The sequence below is a fragment of the Lynx canadensis genome, chromosome C2 (assembly GCF_007474595.2).
Source record: "Lynx canadensis isolate LIC74 chromosome C2, mLynCan4.pri.v2, whole genome shotgun sequence".
NCBI lineage: Eukaryota > Metazoa > Chordata > Mammalia > Carnivora > Felidae > Lynx > Lynx canadensis.
The window spans coordinates 84,873,005-84,884,070 of record NC_044311.2 but is presented as its reverse complement, the minus strand read 5'-3'; positions in this window follow the sequence as shown (position 1 = coordinate 84,884,070).

Sequence of the window (11,066 nt, the reverse complement as noted above, 5' to 3'; positions counted from 1 at the left end):
AAGAGGTAAATTGCCTGCTGTACCGCCCTGATGTTCCGTCCATCGACACCTGCTCTCGCAAGAACGTTGATTAAAGCCTCACTTCACTGTGCTCCGAGTCTCGTGCGTCCCTCTTTGATGGGGTCAGTGGACTTATTTCTCACAGGCCACCAGGTCCTCAGAAAGGACTCTTCTCCTCAGAGCAGGGAATGGATGTTTTATTTGGACACATGAGTATCCAGGTTGCCAGGAAAGTCTGTTAACTGTTGTTGCAGGTAGGACTTTGCTAGGCACTGAGAATTTGGAGATGGATAAAAGATGATCTCTGTCCTCAGGGAGTTTCACGAGTGCTGGGTCATTGAGAAGCGTTCTCATCCATGCCAAGAAAGCTGCAGGGTAGCATCCAAAACATGTTCCAAGACATGCAAAACTGAGGATCAGTCTGATGCAGCTGGCTGGATCCGAGGACCCAGAGGGGGTCCTGCAGGACCAGCCAAGAGAGCCTTGGCTTTGCACAGATAGAATCAAATGTGAACAGGGAGGAAGTGAGAAACAGAGTTAATGAAGACAAGCAGACAGAGCAGATACAGAGTGTCCAGGAGACTCGAAAGGAAGGAGAAGAGAGTGAGTCTCATCTTTGCTTGGTGTCAGGGTTTTTATTGAGGGATTGCGGTCCCATGTTGTGTCTTCTCAAGCATCCAGTAACTGTTAAACAAAGACTAGTGTTTAGAGTGTCCTCCCATAAGTCACTTAGGCCCTGGAGCCAGGAGTCTTGGGAAGTCAGAGGTTGGAAAATGCACATGACAACCCGCCCGCCCCAGTCACTCCTTAGATGTTATCTATTGGCTGCAAGTCCTCCAAGAGATCATTAACTCCTTCACCTTTACAAGGAGGGACATACATTAAGACATGTGTAAGATAGAGCTCTGCGTGTCCTAGCAAAAGTAGAGGCAGCAAAAATGCAGTTCCTGGGGCACCTGGGTGGCTCAGTTTGGTGAGCGTCTGACTCTTGACTTCTGCTCAGGTCATGATCTTGTGGTTTGTGGGTTCAAGTCCCGTTCAAGATTTGGGGGCAGTGCAGAGCCTGCTTGGATTCTCTCGCCTCCCTGTCTCTCTGCCCCCCCCACCCCCACTCATGCCCTCCCTCTTTCTGTCTCTCAAGATAATAAGTAAACTTAAAAAAAATATGCAGTCTTTCATGGGGTCCCTTCAGTTTCCCTATCGCAAGACCCTCAACACCAGAAAGGTGCTGTTGTGGCAGGAAGGGCTGGAAGCCAGCTGGATTTGCCCCTTCTCTGCTTAGTCAGTGGACTTTATTGCAGTAACCACTTTCCTCTCTAACCAGTCACAGATTTATAAGAATGTTAGAAAATAATTGTTACCTTTTGTACTTAACTTGCTATTGACAGCGACTCTGCCCATATTCACTTGCTGTCTCCAGCTCCCACCCTTAAGGAAGGAAACAATGTCCTTTAAGCACCTCTGCCTCCTTTTAAATTATGAAAGTGCATCACATTTATTGAAGTATATGCACAGTTTACAACATAATAATAAAACAAAACACCTGTTACCCACTAGTATCTGAAGCCCAGATGTGGGCCTATCTCCAATCTCTGCCTCTTCTGACTACCCCCATCCTCCTCGGGTAAGCATTGGACTGACATTTATGTTAATCTCATCCACTTTTCTTTACAGTTCTCCCCAAGTTACACAGCCCTAAACAATCTATCACTCGAATTTGAATAACACAAAGCCAGCTGTGGAAGAAACGAGCACTCTTGCCAGTATTTGATGAGATTTTCCAGAAAAACAAGCTAAATAGAGTCACTGGGCTAAGAATTCCTTTCCTGAGTTTTCAAAACCCTTTTCTGGGGGGAGGGGGTCGCCTGGGTAGCTCAGTTGGTTAAGCGCCCACTTAGACTCAGGTCCTGGTCTCACAGGCTATGAGTTGAGGCCCCACGTCAGGCTCTGTGCCCAAAGCTCAGATTCTGTGTCTCCTTCTCTGTCTGCCCTCCACTGCTCGCTCTCCTCTCTCTCTTTCTCTCTCAAAAATAAATAAAAATGTAAAAAAAAGTTAAAAAAAAAAACAAGACTTTTCTGGAGAAGTTGGAAGGCAAAGTGATGAGTAGAGAAAGATTCAGGATTTGTGGGGGTCTAAAGATTATGTAATTTGGAAAACTCTTTAAGAAGATATGAGTTTAGGGGCACCTGGCTGGCTCACTTGGTAGGGCGTGGGACTCTTGATCTCAGGGTTGTGAGGTCAAGCCCCACATTGCAAGTGGAGCCTGCTTAAAATAAAGGAAAAAAACATGATTATGAGTTCAAAATTAGAAATACTGAGTTGGGTACAGGGCATTGGGTGGGGCCCATATGAGTAAGGAGCTTAAGTTTATAAGTAAGTCTCTAGCGATGAGGGCTCACCTGTGTCTAAGCATCTGGGAGATCTACAGTATGGGCCAGGTGCTGAACACCCTATAGAGATAGGGGCAGAGGGAGAGGGTTGCTTTGTATTTTCTGCTTCCAAGCTTACATGGCCTATGTCCAGCTCTCAAGAGTAGGTCAAAGCAGAACACCTGAGAATTGGGATTTTTTTGGGGAAATTAATGTTCTCAGCTAATTCTAACAGCAAGGCAGAGAGAGAGATGAGCAGGAATTTTCTTTTTTTTTTTTTTTAATTTTTTTTTTCAACGTTTATTTATTTTTGGGACAGAGAGAGACAGAGCATGAACGGGGGAGGGGCAAAGAGAGAGGGAGACACAGAATCGGAAGCAGGCTCCAGGCTCTGGGCCATCATCAGCCCAGAGCCCGACGCGGGGGCTCGAACTCACGGACCGCGAGATCGTGACCTGGCTGAAGTCGGACGCTTAACCGACTGCGCCACCCAGGCAGGAATTTTCTTAATACATGTTGAAGGCATGACAACACAGATAAACCTGTCCTCACATCTAAGTGAGGGTATATGTCAGCGGAATTTTGGTGGTAATAGTTCTCATAGTATTTGTTTCTGGAGTCGCACTTCTCCAAATGGAAGTGGTTGCTCTCTACATCTGGTACACAGCTATTATGGGATTTCCCTTCACCATCCTCCTGGGAAACCTCTTTGTCTCTCTCATGTTTTAGATCTTTCTCCTTGATTTGCTTTATTTTTTAGTGGTTTTTGAGAAAGCGTGCACAATAGGAGAAATTGGACTTTGCCTACTTGAAAACATTGTTTTCTACTCTCATGCTTGATTGGTAGTGTGGCTGGGCGTAGAATTCTAGATTGGAAATGACATCCTTCAGAATTTTAAAGACTTCATTGTATTTGGGTCTCTAGTGAGAAATTAGAAGCCATTCTGGTTCCTAAACTTTGTGTGTAACCCACTTTTTATCCTCCCTGGAAACAGTGAAATCTCTTGGTCTCTAAAATGGTACTGGCCACTTACAATCCTTCAATCTGGCCTTCCTTCATTCTGTTTTTTAATTATACCATTGATTGCTTCTGATGCTTTCCTCCTTTTTTCCTTTCTTTCTTTCTGGAAACACTGCAATTTGGATGCAAGACCTTCCAAACTCATACTCTAATTTTAACCTTTACTCTCCTATTTTCTTCCTTTTGGTCTTTTTGCGCTGTTTGCTGGAAAATTTCCCCAATATATTATTCAAACCATTATGTTAGTTTTGTATTTACACTTAGGCAGATAACATTCCTTTCAAACTCCTTGTGTTTTTTTTTACTGACAATAAAAGTATTCGATGCACATTATTTAAAAATTAACTATTACAGGGGCTCCTGGGTGGCTCAGTCAGTTAAGCATCATACTGTGGCTCAGGTCTGTGAGTTTGAGCCTTGCATCAGTCTCTGTGCTACTAGTTAGAGAGCCTGCTTCAGATCCTCTGTCCCCCTCTCTCTCTGTCCCTTCCCCTCCCTCCCTCTCTCTCTCAAAAATAAATAAAATACTAAAAAAATTTTTAAAAATTTAACCACTACAAAAATATGTTCCATAGAAAAGAAAGGTTTCTATAGTTCCATCTAGTAGATCATGGAACAGACTAGAGTCCAGAAATAGACCCAGGCATATGTAGCCTAAGCTTTTGTATATGAACTATATTGTTTGTTTGTTTGTTTGTTTTAATGTTTATTTATGTTGCAAGAGAGAAAGCATGAGCAGGGGAGGGGGAGAGAAAGAGGGAGAGAAAATCCCAAGCAGCTCTGCGCTGTCAGCACACAGCCCAATGCGGGCTCAATCTAACGAGCCTGTGAGATCGTGACCTGAGCCAAAATCAAGAGTTGGATGCTTAACCAACTGAGCCACCCAGGCACTCCATGAACAGACATCCTAAGGAGGATATACATATGGTATACTTTGCTGGTAGGAATGGGAAATGGTACAGTCACTTTGGAAAGCAGTTCAAGAGTTTTAAAAAATAGTGTTAAATATACATTTACCATATGACCCAGCAGTATTACTTCTAGGTTTTTATCCAAGATAAATGAAAACATATGTTCACATTTAAAAAAATCCGGGGGCACCTGGGTGGCTCAGTCGGTTAAGTGTCCGACTTCAGCTCGGGTCATGATCTCATGGTTCATGGGTTTGAGCCCTGCATCAGGCTCTGTGCTGACAGCTCAGAGCCTGGAGCCTGCTTCAGATTCTGTGTCTCCCTCTCTCTCTGCCCCTCCCCCGCTTGTTCTGTCTCTCAAAAATAGTAAACATTAAAAAAATTCTTTTAAATCTGTACATAAGCTATAAAAGGAAAAAATGGATAATTAGACCTCCTCAAAATTAAAATAATTTGTTCTGTAAAAGACCCTGTTAAGAGGATGAAAACACAACCTAAAAGTGGGAGACAATATTTACAAGCCACATATCTGACAAAGAACTAGTTTCTAGAATATATAAATAACTCTCAAAACATAAAAAAAAACAAATCCAATTAGAAAATGGGTAAAGACAAGAACAAACATCCTTTTTTTAAAAAAAAAAAAGTTTATTTATTTATTTTGAGAGAGAGTGACTGTGAGCAGGGGAGGGGCAGGGAGAGAGAGAATCTCAAGCAGATTCTGTGTTATCAGTGCAGAGCCTGATGTGGGGCTTGATCACATGAACTGTGGTGATTATCAAGCACTTACTATATACCAAGTAGTCTAAGAACTATATATACTTATGTAATCATCACAACAGCCCTCTGAAGTAGAAACTGTTACTACTGGTCCCATTTCACAGACTCCTAGGCTGGGCATTGTAGGATGAATAGGAGTTAACTAGGTGAAGAAAGGTAGTGGTGGATTAAATGGGATCCAGGCAGAATGAAAAGTGTGTACAAAGGCACTGAGGCAGAAGAAAGTGAGGACTATTCAGAGGTCCTGTGAGTAATTTCAGATGGCTGGCACCCAGAAAGGACTAGGGGAAAAGAAGAAGCTGGAGAGAGATCACAGATGATGGATGTAGATGTTTCTCATTTCCTCTTGCCAAACACGCACACACACACAGCATTTGGCTGCCTCCACCTGACTAACATGCAGTTTCTAACAGAGCCTAGGAAGCAATGCCTGGGTTCAGACTCAAAGGTTGGGTAAGTGTCACCCAGACACAAAGGAGGAACTGAGTGTTTGTGTAGAGGAAGTGGCATGAGATGTCTAGGCTGGAGTGTTTAAGGAACTGACTGATACTGGGGGTGGTTAGCTATGAAGTATGGAGGGAGAGGAGCCACAAATGAGCCCAAAGAAGGATAACTGGTATAGGACCTGTAGGCCACATTAAGGAGTTCACACCTCATGGTGATTACAAAATCAATAGAAAAGAAATGATCAAGTATCTACTCCAGGCAGGCCCTGTGGTAGGGGCCTGGGGAGATACAGTGATGTGCACAGCCTCTAAGGAGCTCACAGAATAGCTGAAGAAATAAAACCTGAGTGAATATAAGAAAACTAATTGATGATAAAAGGCCACATATAACAAGGAATACTTATGCAATGTTGGAGTTTATGGGAGGGAAAGACAATTGGCTGGAGAGTCAGGGATAATCGGAGTGGGGAAAGGAATGGGGCTTTGATGGACCACTTGGGAAGGAGACAGGGAGACAGCCTTCTGGATAGGACAGCCGAAGCATGAATAAATAGATCTATCAGACATGTTTGGACAAGACCAACTAAGCCCTTGGCCAAAGGGTAGGTATGTTCGGGGAATATGAAAGAACCTTAGAACGGGTGCATATCATCAAATCGTGAAGAGCCCCACATGCAAGAGTAAGGAATTTGAATTTAAATCTCTATGGGCAAAGAAGGACCATCCTGTCCTTTTCAGTGTGGAGCACTTGATTAAGGTGATCTGTTTGGTGATTAATCTGGAATAAAAGAGAGAGCCAAATCAGGGAGACGATTTAGGTTAGTGCTTATGTCAAAGTTTGGAACAAGGTTGGCAGAAATAAAGATGAAATGCGAGGCCAGAGGGAAGAAAGTGTGACCCATCATTTCACTTTTTTTGTAGGAAACTTTGGTCCTCCTCACCACCAGCCCTGAACCCGCTGTGTCACTGGCTCTTGCTGGACATGCTTTCAAGGCAATAAGTGGTTTTTGAAGGGCCTACAATGTGCTCGACACCGAGCTGGGCACCTGGGGTGGGGAAAGCAAGATAAAAAAAAGACTGCCTTGTTGGAAGTTTATAGCTTAAAAAGAGGAGGATGGGAGAAAAACAGATGTATATTAAAAAAAAAAAAAATCACAGGGCGCCTGGGTGGCTCAGTCGTTAAGTGTCTGACTTGGGCTCAGGTCATGATCTCACAGTTCATGAGTTCCAGCCCCACATTGGGCTCTGTGCTGACAGCTCAGAACCTGGAGCCTGCCTCAGATTCTGTGTCTCCCTCTCTCTCTCCTCCTCCCCTGCTCATGCTCTCAAAAATGAATAAACATTAAACAAAATTAAAAAAAAATCACACTGGGGCACCTGGGTGGCTCAGTCAATTAAGCATCCAACTCTCGATCTCAGCTCAGGTTTTAATCTCAGAGTCATGAGTTCAAGCGCCACACTGGGCTCCACACTGGGCGTGAAGCCTACTTAAAAAAAAATAGCAGTAATACATGACATGAACAATGTATTAAAACAGACCTGCAGGAAAGATGTGGAGAAGGGAGGCGGCATTAATTGTGCCGGGAGGTGGGACTTGCAAGGGGCCCTGAAGAATGCGAAGGGTGTGCAGACACTTTTCTTGTCTTCCCCCGTTAGCCACAGGAAGAGGGAATTGCTGGGTCCCCCTTCCCGCCTCCACCAGTCTCATCACCTGGACTCCATACCAGCTGTTCCCAAAGGAGGAAAGGTCAAAGTGCATGCATACAACCTTCTCTTCAGTAATGAGTAGAAGTGGCTAATCTGTGCCAGGGACTCTGCCAAGAGGCTTCCAGCTGTCATTTCTAATTCTCGTAACAACAAAATGGTGATGGCATTGACTCTATCTTAACTGAGGAAACCGGGTTCACAGCTAGAAAGTGGCTAAGCCAGGACTGAAGCTGAGTCCTTTCTAGCTTCAAAATCTACTTCCTTTCCTCTATGCCATATGGCTACTTTGGGCCTGCGTTAAGTCTTTATGAAGTCATGTGGTACACTTAAAAGACACACACATAGCCAACATTCAATACTTGTGCAGGGAACTGGGTATTTACCCAAAAAATACAAGAACACTAATTCAAAGGGATACATGCACCCCTGTGTTTATTGCAGCATTATTTACAATAGCCAAATTATGGAAGCAGCCCAAGTGTCCATCAATAGATAAATGGTGTATATATATACCACATCTTATATATATATATATATATATATATATACACACACACACACACACACACACACAGACACACAGACACAATGGAATATTATTTAACCACAAAAAGAATGAAATCTTGCCCTTGCAACCATATGGATGGAGCTAAAGAGTATAATGCTAAGCAAAATAAGTCAGAAAAAGACAAATACCATATGAGCCTGCTTATATGTGGAATTTAAGAAACAAATGAGTAAAGAAAAAGAGAGAGAAACCAAAAAGCAGACTTGTAGCTACAGAGAACAAACTGATGGTTACCAGAGGCAGGGTAGGGGGAGTAGGGGGAGGGGGTGGGAGGGTGGAGGATGAGTGAAACAGATGGTGGGGATTAAAGAGTAACTCATCGTGATGATTGCTGAGTAATGTACAGAATTGTTGAATCACAATATGTACACCTGAAACTAATATAACATTGTTAACTATGCTGGAATTAAAATTAAAAAAAAAAACTAAAAAAAAGCTTGTGCAGTGAATAAATGGGTAAGAACAAAAGACTAAGCTTCTCAGTAGGGGCAGCCGCTGGGAAGTGCGTCCCTGCGTCCTGCAGAATGAATTTACTTTCCTTGCTATTGCCAGATCAGCCATCAGACCCCAGGGTGCAGGGAGGCACTCCCCAAGCCCAATAGAAAGACACCTCTCAATGGAAACTAAACCACCAAGTTGAGTGGATTTGTCACACGGTTACTGAAAGTAGCCTGTCCTTGGTGCTGGCAGTTCAGAAGGGAGAATACTTTTCCTGAGTTTCGACGTCATTGACACAGCTCCTCACTGTTTATCTATGCCACCAGCCCGATAGCACAAGTTCACTTGTTTTGTTTTGTCAAAGTTGGCAAATCTAAATTTCATTTTGTGGTATTCTAATATATTCGTGAACATCCAAGAGAAATCTGCCAAATAAAATATATGATACATACTTTAATGTTTGAATTTCTGTGCATCTTTAGGATGGTTTCCTAGGAGTGATATTTCCGGGCCAGAGTAAATGGCTATGTGAAATTGTTAGCTATTGCCAGCTTGCCCAGGAAACTGATTTCCATCTGTAGCGAATTATAGCCGTGACAATACAGCGACAGGACTGTGGCAGGGAGGAGACCCAGCGGCGATCCCACCCTCTCTGCAGCAGGGGCGCACCTTGACCGACAGTTTGCCCCGTGCTGCCGCACCTGGGGCACTTCCCAAATCCTGGCCGGAGAGGAGACACCATCCCGCCACCCCGCCACCCCACCTTCCTGGCCCAAGGCTTCGGCTGCTCCGTGGCAGGCAGGCAGAGGGCATGTTAAAGCAAAATCGGCCTCATTAAACTGAAAAGTTCAAGCAAATGTAGCAATTTGTTATCAGAGTGCAGTCAGCTCTCTCAGAAGACTAAGTGGGGACCAGAAGACGGGGCCAGGTGGCCTACAGCTGTGCTTTGAAGAAGACAGTCCGGGCCAGGGCTGGTCACCTCCCATCTCTGGGAAGACAGCAGCCCACGTTTCTCTCAGCGTTGCTCTTTCAGCCTCTGCTGACATCAAGGATCTCCTGCAGAGGTCCTGACAGCTGGAGAGCGAGCTGCTTTTGTTTCTGACAGCCTCCCCTCTGCGATGGTGTGTGAGCCTCTGCTGCAGGGCAGGCACCGACTGGTGACGAGTACATCTGCCCAGCCTGAAGCCGAGCATGCGCTCTGCTGGGCCTTGCCACCGGCTGCCCGGGATCGCCACCACGTGCGGAGAGGACGGGGCTGTGAGCTTCCTGAACATGGGGTTCCGATCTGCATCTGCACGCTGCTGCCCACAGTCCCTGGGACTGACACTAGAACAAAGCCGCTCGGAAGTGGGAACTGGCGTCAGTCCGAGGCTTTCAGTAGAGATTCACAGGACAGAGTTGGGACTAGAAGCCCTTTGTAAAGGCTAATGTCAAGTGAAATTATTGTTATTATTAGATAGGTACTCGATAAATGTTTAACCGGTGATTAAATAAATGATGTGGAGAAAAAGGGGATGGTAGGAGTAAGTGTTCCAGAAACTCCGATTAGCATGGGGGGAGGGGCTGCTGAAGAAGGGTGACTAGGATGGGCTTATGGGAATGGGGAAAATTTCTAGCCGGGGAAACGCTGCGCCAGCACTCAGCTCAGCAACAAGCACAATTTATCTGCAGCAACATCCTGGTCAGCGGGGCCTATAAGGAAGTTGTGAGAAATAGGGTCCAAAGGTAACTCAGTGATAGCTAACATTGATCAAGAGTCACTTTGTGCTAGGTACTGAGGTAAGAGCTGTACCTTGGTAACCTTGCTCAATCCTCAGGGACAGCCCAGTGATGCAGTTACTATTATGATCATCCTCAACCTATAGAACAGGTAATTGAGACCCAGAGAAGTTAATTAATTTACCTGAAGGCTAGTGAGAGCCAAACCATTTAGTGCTTTCAATGCTAAATTAGGACTCTGACTTTCCGCAGTGGCACAGGGGAGCCCCTGAAGGTTCTTGAGCAGAAGAGTAACATGGTAATATAAGTGCTTCTGAAAAAAGCAATAAGGCACAGCAGTTAGGAATTTGGACTTTGACACCAATCTGGTGTTTTAAAAATCCCAGTTCTGCCAGTTGCTAGCTGTGTAATCTTAAAACACTTAAAAAAGTTTTTTTTTGTGTGTGGGGGGGGGCAGGGACAGAGAGAGGGAGAAAAAGTGAATCCCAAGCACAGCCCACACTGTCAGGGCAGAGCCCCAGGAGGGGCTCGAACTCACAAACTGGGAGATCATGATGTGAGTTGAAATCAAGAGTCACTTAACCGACTGAGTCACCCAGGTGCCCCCTAGCCTAATCTTAGGCATATTATTTGACTGCACTGTACTTCAATCTCCTCATCTATAAAATGGGGGTAATAAAAGCATCCAGCTGTTAGGATTTTATGAGGAATAAATGAGATAGGGAAATGCGGAGCCCTTAGAACAATGATGGCACGTATGTGTATGACAAGTGTCAGCTATTATCAATGTGTTATCTGTCCACTGGATGGACTAGAGAGGTCAGAGGCAAGGGAGGCAAGCAGAAGGTTGATGGCAACTGGAATAGAGAGCAAGGTATTTTAGGGGTGCCTGGCTGGCTCAGTCGGTAAAGCATGTGACTCTCAATCTCAGGGTTGTGAGTTCAAGACCCACATTGGCATGGAGCTTACCAAAAAAAAAAAAAAAAAGAGAGAGAGAAAGAGAGAGAGCAAGATATTTTAAAGTAAGATCCAGGGGCACCTGGGTGGCTGTTGGTTAAGCACCTGACTTCGGCTCAGGTCATGATCTCACGGTTCATGGGTTCGAG